The sequence below is a fragment of the Panthera pardus genome, unplaced genomic scaffold (genome assembly GCF_024362965.1).
Source record: "Panthera pardus isolate Hobbes unplaced genomic scaffold, ASM2436296v1 HiC_scaffold_17, whole genome shotgun sequence".
Taxonomy (NCBI): Eukaryota; Metazoa; Chordata; class Mammalia; order Carnivora; family Felidae; genus Panthera; species Panthera pardus.
Window position 1 is genome coordinate 148,934,275 of NW_026526732.1, and position 19,071 is coordinate 148,953,345.

Here is a 19,071-nt window from a genome sequence, read left to right on the forward strand (position 1 = left end):
CAATCTCAGGCTGAGCTTAAGTATTTCAGCCACCCCCAGCAGATGGCCTAGCTTTAAATTTTCAGAATTGTCAAGCCAGCCCACACAATCACATAAACCAATGGCTTACAATAAGGCTCTAACACACACACACATATAAATACACACACAGATAGGCACACACACTGCGGAATATTACTCAGCCATGAAAAAGAATGAAATCTTGCCATTTGCAACAAAATGGATGGATCTAGAGGGTAAAATGCTAAGCAAAGTAAGTCAGAGAAAGAAAGGCAAATACCATATAGTTTCACTCATATGGAATTTAAGAAGAAAAACAAACAAACAAAAACAGAGAGACAAACCAAAACCAAAACCAAAACCAAAACCAAAACCAAAACCAAAAACAAAAACAAAAACGCTTACATACAGAGAACGAACTGATGGTTGCCAGAAGGGAGGTGGGTGGGTGGGTGGAAGGCTGAAACAGACAAAGAGGATTAAATTACACTTAATAGCACTGAGAAATATACAGAATTGTTGAATCACTGTATTGTACACTTGAAACTAATGTAACACTGCATGTTAAGTGTATGTCACTAAAAGAAGAAAGAAAGAAAGTGGGCATTTTCGCTCTGGAAAGCAGTGTGGAGGTTCCTCAGAAAATTAAAAATAGACCTACCCTATGACCCAGCAATAGCACTGCTAGGAATTTATCCAAGGGATACAGGAGTACTGATGCATAGGGGCACTTGTACCCCAATGTTTATAGCGGCACTCTCAACAATAGCCAAATTATGGAAAGAGCCTAAATGTCCATCAACTGATGAATGGATAAAGAAATTGTGGTTTATATACACAATGGAATACTACGTGGCAATGAGAAAAAATGAAATATGGCCTTTTGTAGCAACATGGATGGAACTGGAGAGTGTGATGCTAAGTGAAATAAGCCATACAGAGAAAGACAGATACCATATGGTTTCACTCTTATGTGGATCCTGAGAAACATAACAGAAACCCATGGGGGAGGGGAAGGAAAAAAAAAAAAAAAAAAAAAAAGAGGTTAGAGTGGGAGAGAGCCAAAGCATAAGAGACTGTTAAAAACTGAGAACAAACTGAGGGTTGATGGGGGGTGGGAGGGAGGGCAGGGTGGGCGATGGGTATTGAGGAGGGCACCTTTTGGGATGAGCACTGGGTGTTGTATGGAAACCAATTTGACAGTAAATTTCATATATTAAAAAATTAAAAAAAATAAAAATAAAAAAAAAATAAAAAATAAAAAGAATTTTTTTCTGTAAAAAAAAAAAAAAAAAAAAAGAAAGTGGGCATTTTATTCTCTTTCCTTCAGAAATCCACTAAAATGACTGGCAAAGAATAATAAAAGGCATAAACATGAAAAAATGCTCAACGAAGTCTCCCAAAATGTCAAGAATCAACTGGAGAGAAAAGAAAACTTCGAGTAGGAAAGCTCTTATAATACATTACTCAATAATGAACATTATTTACATGGTCAACATTATGTACATAGTTATATTGCTAACACAATATACTGATTTACCATAAAAACTGAGCCAGGCTTATTGGATAAATAGGGAGAGGGGAAGTGAATTGAGAAAGGGTATAAAAGGAGGTAAATACTTACTGCCCATAGCTGAAATCCAACATCCATTATCCAAATTTGAGGAATCATGAAGTATCATACAGACATTGTACAACTAAATATTAGTTCTAGAGCCCCCCCCCCCCCCCAGTTAAGTGTAAGTTAAAAGGAAACAGGAAGTAAGAAGGGATGGGTCAGAGAACTGTTGGTTTTATTTACATCAAGTAATTTGACTTTTAAAATAATTACATGTACTTTGATATAAAAGAAATTAAAAAATTCATGTAAATTTTGCATTCTACAGATTGATTTTAGAAAGATATTAAGGAAAGCTAATCTTCTAATAGACAATCAATGTATATTTTTGTTTTCTATTTCAGTTGTGACTTCAAAACTTGTCAGTTAGTTCTTTCAAATCTCAAATATTCTATGCTGTCATAACATCCTACAAGAGATTCTTGTATACTTTGGCTATCATCCTTAATAGCTTTGTAAATTTGCTGTTTAGAGAATTAGAGAAAAACAGTAATAACATCTTTAAGTTAGCCCATATGTTTGTTTTTGTTTGTTTCTGTAGAGACGATCTCAGGACAAACAGGTAAGTTCCTTTTCTATCTCTTATTGCTAGTATACTTTGGTATCTAAGGAATGGAAAAAATTTTTGCTCTGATAGCGACTGTCATAACAGTTTAAATCCTGTCATTGTAAGTATTACTGGGGTACTGAAAAACTTCCATTTTCCTCCATGCACTCTTGGAAACACATTCAATTGAAAGAAAATATTTTTTAAGGCAAAACTATGATATCTAAGAAATAGCAACAGAAACAAGCAGATGAAAATTTGAAACAAAACTATTACAGCTGAAGAGCAGACAGATGAGTAATAATTAAACTATCCACAAAACATGAATCCTAAGCAAATTCAAGAGGGCTAATGGTAGACAGTAGAATGAGAAGGCTCAGGATTTCCTGGGACCAGGTAACATTTCAGTCAAGCATGTTAAGGTGGATATTAAGACTATCCACCTATTAAGAAGGTGGATGATCAGCTGGTAATATGTTAAAATAACTCTATAAAATCATCTCTTCCATTCCTCTCAATCAAGCTTCTACTTTGGTCCCACACTGCAGAGGAGAAGAAAAATGGTGTATGCTCAAGAGAGGTTAGATCAAAGGAACCCTGGATACAGGGAGTTTCTATACATTTAAAATCAGGATGATATCTGACAACAGAGGGACAAAGTAAGAGCCAGGTCCTACACCTGTTCCCAATGTACTCAGAAAACTCAGAAAGTATAGATAACCCATGTTTGGAGAAAATGAACTACCACAGGGAAAATACTGATTCTTTTTTTTTTTTTAATGTTTATTTTTGAGAGAGATATAGCGTGAACGGGGGAGGGGCAGACAGAGAGGGGGACAGAGGATCTGAAGTGGGCTCTGTGCTGACAGCACAGAGCCAGATGCGGGTCTCAAACTCATAAACCATGAAATCGTGACCTGAGCCAAAGTCAGATGCTTAACCGACTGAGCCACCCAGGTGCCCCAAAACTGACTCTTATATGAAGGGTTGTTCAGAGAAATCTAACTAGCCCAGGTGGTGATCTGCAGCCATGCGCACATTTAATATAAATGGACTCCCAAGGATCATAAGACTCTGTAAGACAGACTTTAAACCAAAAGACCAAAATTAAGCCATCATAAAATAAATAGGAAATCAGGGAAATCAAGAAAGTTTGGAGAAAAATGTTGACCTAAAAATATATTTAAGATACATGAGATAATTCGCTCATAAATCAAGAGTAAGGTGATATAAAGTACATTCAAGGAAAAAGAGAGGTAGGATATTAAAGGTAAAAGTGACACAATAATCTATAAAATGGCTGTAACATGATACACATATTTTTAAGAGCTTCTGGTGGGTTGGTGAACACAAGGAAGAAGCGCAGGAAGGGCAGTGGGCCCCTTCCCACATACCTTGCCCTGCATGTCTCTTTCATCCAGACATCATCTCCATTCAATGGGGACATGCACCAGCAGATACAATTTCATTACAGAGGATACTACAAGACTGGTAACTCCTTGAGGGAATAGATTTTTCTTCAATTCCAAGTGGCTACTAGTAAGGAGGAGAGTAGTGTGGATAAGATTTCTTAACATGTACCTGAAAAATCCTTTTAGCCAGCATTGTTATTAAGAGAAAAAAATCCGAAATTAACATTGCCTCTGCAAATCTGTGACATAACAAAGGAGCAGTCTTTGGTAACAAAACAAAACAAAACAACACAACACAAAACGTCCAGAGAGGCAAATGAAATAAAACACAGAAGATGGGAATAAAACAAAGTAATGGCTCCAAAAGATCTGTTCTTCTTTAACAGGAGAGCAGGACATTTGTGAATCAACAACAGAGTGGTATGAAAAGCATATTAGAAGAAAACAAGAGGTGTAGGATATTAAAAATATGAAAGAACTAAATAGTAATATTCCGTACAATGCTTGGAAAATGATGTCAGTAAAATTCTACAAAGTCAACTGAATAAAAAAAAAACAGACAGAAAATAGGAATTAAGAGAAAAGAAAAGAACAATTTAGGAAGATTTACTCCACATTAACAAAAGTACCAGTCATAGAGCAAACATTTTTTTGATCAAAACAAACCATTTTTGTTGGGGGTTGGGGAGAGAACAGTCACCCAGATTTTCATACCATGAAAGTTAAAATTGAAAGAGTCCACCAGGGCTCTTCACAGTAAGTGGGGAAAGGCACACACCAAGACATCGCATCATGTATTTTTGGAACACTGAAAATAAAGAAAAGTTCACAAATACCAGGGATCAGGATTCAGAATGGCATCAGATTGCTCAATAGCAACAGTCAAAATTAGAAAACAAGGGACCACTGTTTTCAAATTCCAATGTAAATAATTCCAATGGAGAATTCTGTATCCCCCATAATCTTATCAAACAAATGTGGTCAAATGGTGTTATTTTCATAAATGCAAGGTCATAAAATTTTCATCTCCCATGGCCTCCTTATTCAGAAGAAACAGGTGAATGTACTCCATGAAAACAAAGATATAATCCAAGGAAGAGAAACTCAAGAGATCCAAAACACATGCAATTCAATACAAAGGTTAAATTGTGTCTTCCCAGCTCATTAGTGACAAAAATCCCAAAATGACTATTATTCTGCAAAAGATTGAACAGTCCTGTTGAAATACTGAGAAATTTATGGAAGATGTCTTTGAAAGACAAGAAACTGGACAGATGCTCAGATGTGTTTCAACAAATTAAAAGACTATACACTTCAGGCATTGATTTTGGAGCTACATTAGTGATTACTGCAAAGAAAATTAAATGAAAAAATAAAAGAATATAAATTCTCGGTAATGCTAAAACTTTTTGAAGAGCTGAAGTTCTTTACTGATAAGTTGGTGGCACTTTAATACTATTTATCTGGTTACAGTAAGCAAACACAGAACAATGATTTTTAGCAGAAGTTGTGATATGCAAAATGAGAAAAGTGAAGCATATGGTGTGGTAGGTTCAAAAAACAGAGCTACACGGCATCATGTAGAACCTACTGAGATGTCTCATTTTTCACTCCTAATACTGGTAAATTTGTGTTCTCTTTTTAGCATTCTTGCCAGTGGGTTAATACCTTCTTTAGTCATCTTTCAAAGAACCAATTTTGGGCCAAAAGAAAATATTGAGAATAAATTAAAGCATATCAGAGTAATACCAGTTACAGAGAAAAGATCAAACATCTGCATAATTGATATGCCAGAGGAGAAAAGAGAAAGAACAGGGACCGGGGAATACTGTAAGAAGGAATTTCCCAATACCAGAAAGATACGCTACCGCATCTGGTAAAAATCACTATAAACTCCAAACTAGATAAATTTAAAAACAAAATAAGATCTAGGATACCAGAATAATACTGCTAAGAAAGTTAAAAAGCCGGTCTTAAAACCTTCAGAGTATACCTTCAGATTGATAAACCGTAAGATTGAGAGCTCTCTCCTCAACAGTAACCAGAATAAAAGAAAATGAAACCTTCAACATACTGAAAGAAAAAAACTGCCAACATTTAATTACATACAAAACCTAAATATTGTTAATATGAAGCTGAAATAAAAGCAATTCCAGGCCAAAAAAAAAAGTAAAATTAATTACAAAATTCCTTCTAAATCTCCTAGATTAAAGTTCCAAAACTGCTGTAAGGCATATCAAACCTGAAAAGGTAAATACACAATCTGAATAACTACTGACTGCAAAACAATAACATCCTGAGGGTTTTTAACATAGATGCTAATGTTTATATTTGTGTGTAATTAAAATAAATGAGTAATAACATATAAGCAGAGACAAGGATAAATAAAGTATGCTTGTTTTCTACAGAGATAAAAATACTAATTTTATCAGACTTTGATAAACCAAGGTTGCAGTTTGTACTCTCTATAGTAACAACTAGAAAAATACTACAGTAATATAAAATATAAAGCTAAAGAGGCAGAAAATGAAAAAATTAGACAGTCCACCAGTAAAAGAAGAGAAGACAGGAAAGAGGAGGAATTAACCAGTAAGGGAGGGAGGGAACAAAGCTGGGGAAGGAGAGAGAAATATTACAGGTATTATGGATGGAAAGCATGTAGTAAGATGGTTTTAAAGTCAATTATACCTGGGGTGCCTGGGTGGCGCAGTCGGTTAAGCGTCCGACTTCAGCCAGGTCACGGTCTCGCGGTCCGTGAGTTCGAGCCCCGCGTTGGGCTCTGGGCTGATGGCTCGGAGCCTGGAGCCTGTTTCCGAGTCTGTGTCTCCCTCTCTCTCTGCCCCTCCCCCGTTCATGCTCTGTCTCTTTCTGTCCCAAAAATAAATAAAAAATGTTGAAAAAAAAAAATTTTAAAGTCAATTATACCAATAATTCCTTGAATTACAAATGGATCAACTGATTCCATTTAAAACACAAGGATAATCAGACTGGATTAAAACACATGTTTACAAGAGACAAATCTAAAATATGAGGATGGCAAAAGGTTAAATTTAAAAGATGGAAAATACCACAGAAACTCTAATCTAAAGAGAGTAGCTATTGATATATTAATTTCAGGAATCTAAGGCAAAAAGCATTAGCGATTAAGATAAACATTACACGATAATAGGTTCAACTGGCCAGAAAAATACAGCAATTCTAAACTTGTATACCAGGGGACCCTTGAACACCTGCAGACCCTGCGCGGCAGAAAATCTGGTTCTAACTTTTGACTCCCTAAAAACTCAATAACCTGTTGAGCTGCAGCCTCATCGATAACATAAATAACCAAACACATATTTTGTATACTCCATATTATATACTATATTCTTACAACAAAAGTAAGCTAGAGCAAAGAAAATGTTATTAAGTAAACCAGAAGGAAAAGAAAAACGTGTACAATACTGTACCCTAAAAAATCCGGAATAGAGCCACGGCAGGCGAGGAGCAGAGCCGCTGCCAAACCACGAGGCCAGAAACAGCCAACTCCGGGGCCTCCCTGGGAACCTCGCTCGGAGCCCCACCTACCAGGCGAGGGCAGAGCAGTGGCTCAGCGGGCGGTGTGGCAGCAGTAAACCAGCGGCGATGAAGGAACTCATGCCCCCCCCCCCCCCCCCCCCCGCGCGCGCCCAGAAGGCCCGGCCTGCAGCCAGCGCCGAGCTGGCCCCGCCCCTCGCTGCGCCTCTCCCGCCGCGGCAGCCCCAGCGACCCGGGTGACCCTGGTAGCCACGCTCCCAGGGAGAGGGCCGGGATAGGCGCCGCAAGCGGCCGAGGCTCAGCTTGGAGGGCGCCGCCACGCTGTCGCTGGACGTCTTGCATTACCGAGACTGGTGAAGCGCACAGGAGGCTACCACTACGGAGCCGTCCTCTGAAATTTTGGCCTCAGCGCACCTGCACACCTTCACTGCAACTGCAGTATTTGCGAGAAGCAGGATACACACTTCATTGTCCCAGCTCCTGAAGGGGAGCCCGGATAGTAACTACATACACAGTCGGCACTCTCAAAGCGCAGCACACCTTCTGTGTAACAGATGTGACGTTCAGAGCTTTTGCACTCACCACTCAGACCCTGGAGGTTTCCCAGTCGCCCCACAACGCCAGATGGGGGCACCACCCAGAGTGTGGTCACTGAGAAATTCAATAGTAGAAACTGGGAGAATACAGAAAGGGCCACAAGACCATGAAGCTCATGTCTAAACAATGAGCTCCTGCTTCTCCTTTACTGAAAAGGAGGAATAATTGGGACCAACAGCTTTGATGTCCACACGGCACCTCGGTGGTGCTCATCCATGTGGCTGACCCAGACTTCTGGTGCCATTGGCCCATTGCCGTCTCAATTTCTACACTTTGCTCCAGCTATCAGTTTCTTTAGGCAGCTCTTTGTCCTTCCTCAGCCCAAATTTTGACGGTAGGCTAGTTGACATACTTCTTTCTCTTCCCAACTTTTGTGTGATCTTTTAGAAAAATAAATATTTTTAACAATAGCAAAAAAAAAAAAATCCATGTGTAAGTGGACCCATTGTAGTTCAAACATGTGTTGTTCAAGACTCAACTGTATATATAATAGCTTAGTCTCATATATAAAGCAAATCATGAAAGCATAAAAAGAGAGCAATCCACAATCATTTGGGAGATTTATATGTTTTTCTTTCACTGACTGATAAAATGTGTACACCCAGGCACAAACAGAATAGGAAAGATTTTAACATGATTAACAGATTTGATACTGTAAGTGTATATAAAATCTTACATCCTACAACAGCAGAAGGTATATGATTTTCAAATAGAAACAGAACATTAAAAAAATGACCATACGCTACACCATAGATGAAGTCTCAACAATTTTCAGAGGAAAAATTACAAAGTATTTTTTCTCTTACATATGTCACCAACTTAGATTTATTCTAATAATCCAAGATTGCTTTATCATCCAACATCAATCAATGTGATTCACCACATATGTTAAATAGAATAATACTCCCCCTTACCCCAAACACATCCATGTCCTGATCTCTGGAACCCCTATGATACCTTGTATGGCAAAAAGGACTGTACAGATGTGATTCATTTGGGATCTTGAGATGGGAAGATTAGCCTGAGTTATCCAGCTGGGCCCAATGTAATCACAAGAATCCTTATAAGAGGGAGGCAGGAGGATCAGAGTCAGAGAAGAGGCACAGAATGATGCACTTTGAACATAGAAGGGGCCATGAGACAAGGAAAGCAAGTAGTCTCTAGAAGCTAGAGAAAGCAAGGAAACAGATTCTCCCCTAGAGTCCCCAGAAGAACACAGCCCTGTCAATGACATGATTGTGGCCCACTAAGCCTGACTTTGGAGTCAGAACCTCAGGGTTGTTAAGTCACTAAATTTGTGGCAATTTGTTACAGAAGCAGTAAGAAACCAATATAGCACAGATTGGTGTATTGGGGGAAAAAAAAACTTGTTTAGCAAACCAGAAATAGAAGAGGACTTCCTTAATCTGAAAAGGCTTTTTTAAAAACTTCAGGCAATCTCATATTTAATTTCAAAAACTTTTAAGTTCTTCTCAGAAATAAAAAACAAGGATGCCCAGTATTATCTCTTCTAACCAAGTAGACCTGGAGGTCTGAACCATTCAATGAGATTTTTTTAATGAAATATAAAGCATTGACATTTGAAAGAAAAAAAAATCAACCTCATTTTTTCAGACAATATGATTATGCATATAAGAAATCCAAAAGACTCCACAGATAAATTTTTAGAATGAATAAGACAGTTTAACAATGTTGCTAAATACAAAGTCATTATCAACAAACTACTATTTTTATACACATGTAAAGAAAAATTAGAAAATGAAATTTTAAGAAATAATACCATGTATAGTAGCATCAAAGTAATAAATACCTAGATGTGAATCTAATAAAAGGTGTGCATAACCTCTACATAGAAAACTACAACACTTCACTAAGAGAAATTAAAGAAGACTTAAATAAATAGTAGTCCTATTCATCAATTGGAAAACTCCGTATTATAAAAATGATAATATTTTATCAAAGCATAAACTCTAGATTCAAGGTAATCAAAAACCAAAGAAGTTTGGTTTTGTCAAAAATTACGGATTCTAAAACATACTTATCAAAAAGTATCATTTAAGGGGAAGCAAAGAATCATGGAGTACAAGACTTAAAGAAAAGCAAGCAGGAAAACTTAGATTCTATCAGGTATTGTCTTATTATAAAGCAACTGTAATTAAAACAGACTAATATTGGGGTGAAGACAGACAAATGGATCAGGGGAACAGAAATGTGGATTCAGAAACAATTCCATGAATAACTGAAAACAATTTTATGAATAAGGTGTTGCCTCATAGTATTGAGACAAGGAAAGTCTTTTTTCAATAAATAGTACTGGATCAATTTAATATCAATAGGGAAAATAAACCTTGACTCCTCATTAATGTAACTAACTTGTCTCATTTGCTCTGAACTTTTCTGGTTTGGCACTGAAAGTTTTGCATCCTAGGAATTCCATTCAGTTCCTGGCTAACTGGGATGGTCACTCAATCTGTAAGTCACATCATACACAAAATCCATTCTAGCCAGATTAGCTCTAAATGTGAAAAGTGAAACAAAAATGCTTACAGAAGGATTACATAGAATAGCTTGATGACCTTAGGTTAGGTAAGAGCAGAAGACAAAAAGCAGTAACCCTAAAAAAGTGATGTTGATATATATTAAAAGTAAGAACTGTTCATCAAAAAGCACTTCCACAGTTAAAGGGGAAGACACAGAGTTGGAGAAAATATGTATAACCCATACACCTGAAAATGCACCAATATCCACAAAACAAAGGATTCTATAAATCAGTATGAAAAGGATAGATAGCTCAATAGAAAAATCACCAAGAGGTTTGAAAATGTACTTTACTAAAAGGAATATGCAAATGGTCTCAAGAAAATAAATGAAAGAAAGTATATAAAAAGGAGAGGTGCTTAGTAGCTTAGCCATCAGGAAAATACAAATATTGATCACAATGAGATACCTTACACACTTACGAGGATGGCTACAATTAAAAAGATGAACAATTCCATGTGTTGCTGAGAATAGGAAGCAGTAGAAACTACTGCTAATGGGAGTATAACTGATATATTTATTTTGGGGGGAAAAAAGGTATGATACCATACACTAAAGTTAAACCACTTTATGACCAAGAAACTCTACTTCTAGATTTATCCAAAGCTTATTAGCTATATACATTGCACACCAAGATAAATGGGCAGAAATGATCAAAGTAGCATTATTCTTAATAGTCAAGTACTAAAAATAACCCAGGATTGCCTGGGTGGCTGAGTGGGTTAAATCACCAACTCTTGATTTCGGCTCAGGTCATGATTTGATGATTTGCGGTTGGTGGGATCTAGCCCCACGTGGGGCTCCAGGCTGACAGCACTGAAACTGCTTGGGATTCTCTCTCTCCCTTTCTCTCTGCCCTTCCCCCGCTTGTTCACGTATGCTCTCTCTCTCTCCAAATAAATAAATAAACATTATATTTTATTATATATATATATGTATATATATATATATATATATATATATATATATATATGACCCAAATGTCTACCAACAGTAGAAAGGATAAATAAATTGTGGTATATTCGTACAATGGAATATTATATCACAATGAAAATAAACTATACTAAAAAGCAATAGCAGGAGAATCTCATGAACCTAATGTCAAATGAAAGACACTACATCAAAGGGGGAAAATGGGTACTCCATGATTGCAGTCATATAACGTTCAAAACCTATGGTTTTAGAAGTCAAACTATTATTACCTTTGGAGGAAGGAGAGTGGAGTCAGTGATTTGAAGATGCCTGAAAGATGAACTACCATTAATTGTTCTATTTCTAAATATGGGTGGCGGTTACATAGGTATGCTCACACTGGGATACTTCATTGATAGAATAGGCACAGATATAGAAAGAATAGATATTTCTGATGTGGGCACTATTCTCTCTGTATTTATACTTAAATACAGAAGTTTTTAAATTTTTGTTTAACGTTTATTTATTTTTTTGGACAGAGAGAGACAGAGCATGAACCAGGGAGGGTCAGAGAGAGAGGGAGACACAGAACCCGAAACAGGCTCCAGGCTCCGAGCTATCGGCACAGAGCCCGATGCAGGGCCCGAACTCACAGACCGTGAGATCGTGACCTGACCTGAAGTCGGACGCTCAACTGGCTAAGCCACCCAGGCGCCCCTATACAGAAGTTTTTTAAAAGATGGAATTACACGAGATGTTTACTACAAAACACATTTTAAAAACTTTTACACTTGTTACTATTACAGAAATAAAAGCTAAATAATTTAGAAATCCACGTAAAGTTTATAATGTACTTCATAATTTTTACCATAAATTATCACCAGAGAAAACTATATTCCATCCTTGGGAAACTTAAAATATTCTATTTATTTGTGTTTATGTTTTAGTTCAGAACATAGCCACATGTTCCTTATCTCTGATATTCTATAGATTTGTGTACATGAATTTTGAACTCTGATCATTACCAACTTCAGTCATAAAACTGGAAAAGTATTAAAGTGTTATTCAAGTTTACTTTAGCACTCTAAACATATATGTTTTCCTCTCCTCCATCCTGAAGCCTTGCTAAAATTATTATAGTAGAAGGATATAATGGGCCATAAATTCATACAGATAAACCAAGTAAAGAAAAAGAGAGAGAGTGAGAGAGAGAGAGAGAGGCAGAGATAAACTTCACAAAAATTTTTAAAATTAGTAAAAGAAATAAGGAAATGTGACCAAGTATACTTTTTTTGGCTCAAGAGTGAAGGGTATTTACATAGACAAAAGAGCACTAACACTGACTATTGACTTAACCAAAAATTATGACTAGGTGACACCAGAAGAAAAAGAGAGAGGAGCACATGAGTGGCAGGTAGAGTAAGATTAAAGACACATCAATGCATAATAGTAAATCAATAAGTAATCTGTAAATTTGAAGAATCAAGAAATAGCAATTTAAGAATTTTAAAAAAGATGAAAGTGATATCAAAAAAACAAAACAACATCTAAAAGATTTGGAAGTGTTCTCCTCCACGGGGAGGGAATTGGGGATATGAAATCATGGCCACGGGAAATGGGCCTAGGAAATAATGGGCCAAGGAAACTTTTAATTTTTAAAGCCTATATACATTTAGTATGAAAAATTCGATTTAAAAATTTTTTCATGTGGGGCACCTGAGTGGGTAGGTCGGTTAAGCGTCCAACTTCGGCTCAGGTCATGATCTCACAGTTTGTGAGTTCAAGCCCCACAATGGGGTCTGTGCCGACAGCTCAGAACCTGGAGCCTGCTTCAGATTCTGTGTCTCCTTTTCTCTCTGCTCCTCCCCTGCTCACACTATCTGTCTCTCTCAAAAATAAATAAACAGCAAAACACTTAAAAAAATTTTTTTTCACGTGAATTTTATATTTTGCTGTAAAAAAGACTAGCAAGATACCTGTATTGTCCTCTTCATAGAATAACATTTATTTACCTTATTTGTATTTGTATTTCAGTTAAAACTAAAGAACCACTCATAAGTAAGTTCCTTTTCTGTTTCTCATATTATATTGGTCTCCTAGTTGTTTGAAAATCATTTTGCTCTCTCTGATCATTATTTCTGGTTTTAAAAATTACCCTGAAAATAATTCTTCAGAAGAAAAGAAAGTCTTCTTTCAATCAGACTATGCTTAGTCTTTTATTTTTGTCTGCACTTTAGTTAAGTCCCCACAATCCATTACTCAGTTCCTTTTTCAACTTTTATCTCTAATGTGCTTTAGTCTACTGATGATGGGAAAGGCTTTTTTTGCACCCTCAGGCTTTTACCATCTCCAACTGCAAAACCACAGAAGAGTAGAGTATTAAAGTGGGCTTCAGGAGGAAACAATTCAAGCACATTCATTTCATCCACTCCTAGGAGCACAGAAAGTGACAGCTAAGGCAATAAAATGGCATAAAACCCAAAGGACCAATTAAGCAGTCTGTTAAAAAAAAAAAAAAAAGGAAAAGATTAAGTATTGGCAATACAAAGAGTTGTACATTAAGCACAATATAACCACAATGCAGTATATTCCTTAGCTGTGGAGATATGCTGGTGATACATTATGACAATGTATCACTGGATATATTAATTTATCAAAAATCATGACAAACCATATTGGGAGGATTGGAGGAGGGAATGTGCATGGTAGGGGAAAGAGGAGACAGTAAGATTTAAAAAGTTGGTAAGAAAAGAATACAAACACTAACTCAAAAAGAGACATGCACCCTTATGTTTATTGTAGCATTATTTACAATAGCTTAATTATGGAATACATATATGCACACACACATACAATGAAATACTACTCAGCCATCAAAAGCAATGAAATATTGCCATTTACAACAACATGGGTGGACCTAGAGGCTATAATGCTAAGTGAAGAAAGTCAGAGAAAGACAAAATACCATATGATTTCATTCATATGTGGAATTTAGATATAAAACAAAAGAACGAAGAAAAAAGAGACAAACCAAGAGGCAAACACCAAACTATAGAGGACAAATTGATAATAACCAGAAGGGAGGTGGGTAGAGGGATGGGTGAAATAGGAGAAGGGGAATACAAGTACATTTATTGTGATGAGCACTGAGCAACGTATAGAATTGTTGACTCACTAGGTGGTACACCTGAAACTAATATACTACTGTATGTTAACTATACTGGAATTAAAATTTATTTTTATTTTTTAAATTTATTTATTTTGAGAAAAAGAGAGAGAGAGAGCAGGGGAGAGGCAGAGAGAGAGAAAGAGAGAGAGAAAGAGAGAGAGAGAGAGAGAGAGAGAGATTGAATCCCAAGTAGGCTCTCCACTGTCAGCACAGAATCCAACACAGGGCTCAGTCTCACCAACCATGAGATCATGACCTGAGCAGGTATCAAGAGTCTGAAGCTGAACCGATTGAGCCACCAAGACACCCCTGGAACTAAAATTATTTTAAAAATTTCAAGCCTGGTAAGAAGTCAAAAATTAAGACAGAATTTTATAAAGCAATGCAAAGCTCTATAAATATGTTATTTAGAAAAGCAGACATAAAAACTCAAGAAAATAATAATAGAATGTTAAAAGTGGTTCCTTTCAAAAGTGAAAAATTGGAAAAAAAAGGGGTGGGTCAGGATATTGCAGTATTTCTTATGTTTATAAAATGAAATGAAGTTTTAAAATATATATTACTTTCATAAAATTAACTTTTAGAATCAGGTGAAGTTTTAATCTATTGTATTTTTAAAGGATTTAGGAAAAAGTCTAATCTCCTCTTAGAACAAAAACACCTATATCTTTAAGTATTGTATTTCAGCAAATACAAAGGAACCCAGAGAAAGTTCCTTTCCAAGTATACTTTGATCTTCTACAGTGTCTGAGGGTTTTCATTTCTTGTTTTTTTAATTAAAAAAAATTTTTAATGTTTATTTATTATTTTGAGGGAGAAACACACACAGAGCATGAATGAGGGAGGGGCAGAGAGAGAGGGAGACACAGATTCCCAAGCAGACTCCAGACTCTAAGCTGTCAGCACAGAGCTGATGCGGGGCTCAAACCCACGAACTGTGCGATCATGACCTGAGCCGAAGTCAGATGCTCAACCAACTGAGCCACCCAGGTGCCCCAAGAGGCTTTCATTTCTAACCTTCCACATGTTTAATATTCACTCCTATCTCCTCATTCCTCAGAATTCTGCTGTATTGTTAATATTTTTAAATGTAATTATTTCTTACTTATAAAAACAGTGTGGAATAACATTGGTCTGTAAAAGGGATTCTTAAGAAAGTCAGTATAAACCAACACTTGCCATTTGGGAAACAAATGTGTGTAAATAGAAAAAAATCATAAAGGGGAAAAATTTTAGGGATATGAAAGAGACTACTAGGCAGATGGAGAAAAGTGAAGGCTTTTCTCCCCATGAAATGAACTCTAACCATTTATTCTTCCTGACTGTAGTTTTTCCAGGCTAAGGACCATGGAATCCCATAATGGGTTGGTTCAGAATTACATGGGGTACCAATCTCTTACGATGTCACGGTCACTCATGGAGAAGAAATTGACCTTCTGTAAATGTCCCTTTTTTTATGTTTCTACCAGAGGAATATTACAAAAAGTAGTTACTAACCCACAAAATACAGCACTAATCTTTCTGGGCTAATTCCTGTGTATTTGTTTTCTCTTTCAGAAACTTGTTCAACATACAGCAGTAAGTTGCTCAATTCTTACTCTTTTGAAACATATGAGAACCAATGTACATCCTAACCATTTTCTAGTCTGGCTCTGAATAATCTGACACATGGTTCTCTATTTCCTTTGGTTTCATATTATATAAAGTCATCTGTACTCATTTTGAATTTGAAAGACAAAATCACAATGACTGAACAAAAGAATAGATGCAAGAGAAATCTCTCCAGGAGTGCCTGGGTGGCTCAGTCAGTTAAGCATCCGACTTCAGTCCAGGTCCTGATCTCACAGTTTGTGGGTTCAAGCCCCATATCGGGTTCTGTGCTGACAGCTCAGAGCCTGGAGTCTGCTTAGGATTCTGTGTCCCCTCTCTTTCTCTGCCCCACCCCAGCTCACACTGTGTGTGTGTCTCTTTCTCTGAAAAAATTTTAAAAAAAAAAATTAAGAAAAGAAACCTCTCCAAAGGTTGATTGAAATGGGTTATTAATTGACTGAAAAATAAAATAATGAGGAAGAAAAAAAGAAGATAGGACTTAAAAATAAGAGAAGAAAAAGAGAGACATAAAAAACAAGGGGAGAAGATTTTTAAGTGAGACAGATTTTAACAGTCAATAAACAGTCTTCAAAACCTGAAAGAAAAAAAGAGAAGGATGATTCTCTTTCCTGGTAGAGACTATAACACCACAGACTCTGTAGTGAAGGATTTGATGGTCCTATGAAAAGAATATTGTCAACACATACTATTTTCACCATGTTTTAGATGGAAGAGATTTTTTAAAGTGTTTTATTTTTAAAATATCTGTAGTAACTCCCAATAACTTCCCTTTCTCTATTGATGTACATAGTAGAATACTCTGAACATTGTATGAAAAACCAACATTGTCACACAAAAGATTTAGATTGCAAGTCTCCTCTTTCTGCTGACATGTAATTGATACATTTAGAAAGTAAAAACATCTCTGACATGAAAGGGTACATTCCCTGATAAAGCTGAAAATAGTTCCTAAACAATAAAAATAAGCACTACATACATTCCTGTATTTAGAGAGAAGACAAAGAAATTGATGATGATAGAAAAAACAGTGAGAAGCAGAGATACACTAAATGTTTTCAGTTCGTTGTAAAGTGTTATAACTCTGGGCTAAAAAAAAACCAAGGTGAAAAACTAGAAAAAACTGCCCCCACTGATCTCACTTCTGGGTCTACCAAACTCAGTGCTCATAGGAAGTCAAGAATTAGAGCAATTCTTACGTTATAGTCAGAGACGCTGCCCTCAGCATGCTGTTACCACCAAGTAATTCTGAAGATGAGGCACTCCCTGAAGGTGGACATGTTTCCCAGGCAAAGACTAGATAAGATGTGGGTAACTGATCCAGAAAACAAAACCTTATTGATTTCTTTGCCTTACTTTTAGGCATAGCTTCAGCATCTGATAGTAAGTTTTGTTGTTTTTTGTTGTTATTTTGTTTTGTTTTGTTTTTCATTCTCAAACATGGTTTTCTCAAAACTTTTTGGGGAATTGTTTGAATTTTCTATTTTCACTTCTGGATAGATTCAAATTTTTATTTACCCTATTTTACTTTACCCTGTTTTGGTTACACATAACCAGAATTTCATTTGACTATTTCTAAATGTTTAGCAAATGAAAATCCCACTCATAAAAAAAATGAAGAGTAAATCAGGAAGGATTGAAGCAAAATTCAGGACGATGGTTAATACAAGCAAGAGCTATGGAGGTATAATGGGGGGATAAAATGCAATCAGCGAAGGAACACGGCTAGAGGCACCTGGATGTTGGGTGGACGAACATCATTCTTTTATTTTTAATTATTTTTAATTCAAGTTAGTTAACATCCAGTATAGTCTTGGCTTCAGGAGTAGAAACCAATGATTCACCTTTTATACATGACACCCAGTGCTCAACCCAAAAAGTGCCCTCATTAACGCCCATCACCCGTTTAACCCGTCCCCCAACACACCTCCACTCCAGCAACCTTCAGTTTGTTCTCTGTATTTAAGAGTTTCTTATGGTTTACCTCCCTCTCTGTTTTTATCTTATTTTTCCTTCCCTTCCCCTATGTTCATCTGCTATGATTCTCCAATTCCACATATCAGAGGAATCATATGATATCTGTCTTTCTCTGGCTTTCTTATTTCGCTTAGCATAATACCCTCTAGTTTCATCCACGTTGTTACAAATGGCAAGATTTCATTCTTTTTTATTGCTGACTGGTATTCCATTGTGTGTGTGTGTGTGTGTGTGTGTGTGTGTGTGTGTGTGTATCCCACATCTTCTTTATCCATTCATTAATCAGTGGACATTTGGGGTCTTTACATAATTTGGCTATTGTGGATAGTGCTGCTATAAACAATGGGGTGCATGTGCCCCTTCAACTCAGCATTTTTGCATCCTTTGGATGAATACCTAGTAGTACATTTACAGGGTTGTAGTGTAGCCCTATTTTTAAGTTTTTGAGGAACCTCTATATTGTTTTCCAGAGTGGCTGCACCAGTTTACATTCCCATCAGCAGTGCAAAAGTGTTCTCTTTTCTCTGCATCCTCACCAACATCTGTTGTTTCCTGAATTGTTAATTTTAGCCATCTGACAGGTGTGAGGTGGTATCTCATTGTGGTTTTGATTTGTATTTCACTGATGATGAGTGATGTTCAATATCTTTTCATGTGTCCATTAGCCATCTGGATGTGTTCTTTGGAAAGGTGTCTATTCATGTCTTCTGCCCATTTCTTCACTGGATTATTTGTTTCTCGGGTGTGGAGTTTGATAAGTTCTTTATAGATTTTGGATACTCTTTATCTGATATGTCATTTGCAAATATCTTCTCCCATTCTGTTAGTTGCCTTTTAGTTTTGTTGATTGTTTCCTTTGCAGTGCAGAAGCTTTTCATCTTGATGAGATCCCAATAGTTTTGCTTTTATTTGCCTTGCCCCTGGAGACATGTCAAGTAAGAAGTTGCTGTGGCTGAGGTCAAAGACATTGCTGCCTGTTTTCTCCTCCAGGATTTTGATGGTTTTCTGTCTCACATTTTGGTCTTTCATCCATTTTGAATTTATTTTTGTGTATGATGTAAGAAACTGATCCAGTTTCATTCTTCTGCATGTCCATGTCCAGATTTCCCAGCACCATATGGTGAAGAGACTGTCTTTATTCCATTGGATATTCTTTCCTGCTTTGTTGAAGATTAGT

General features: G+C 36.6%; 1 protein-coding gene across 1 annotated transcript in view; it reads left to right on the forward strand.

The window, feature by feature from the left end:
- LOC109260713 (uncharacterized) overlaps positions 1-19,071 on the forward strand; it is a 113,788-nt gene that overhangs the window by 7,193 nt on the left and 87,524 nt on the right. The window contains exons 2-4 of the mRNA XM_053905165.1: positions 2,160-2,180; positions 13,175-13,198; positions 15,867-15,887. The gene's annotated coding sequence lies outside the window, so the exon portion shown is untranslated. The remainder of the gene's footprint in view (positions 1-2,159; positions 2,181-13,174; positions 13,199-15,866; positions 15,888-19,071) is intronic.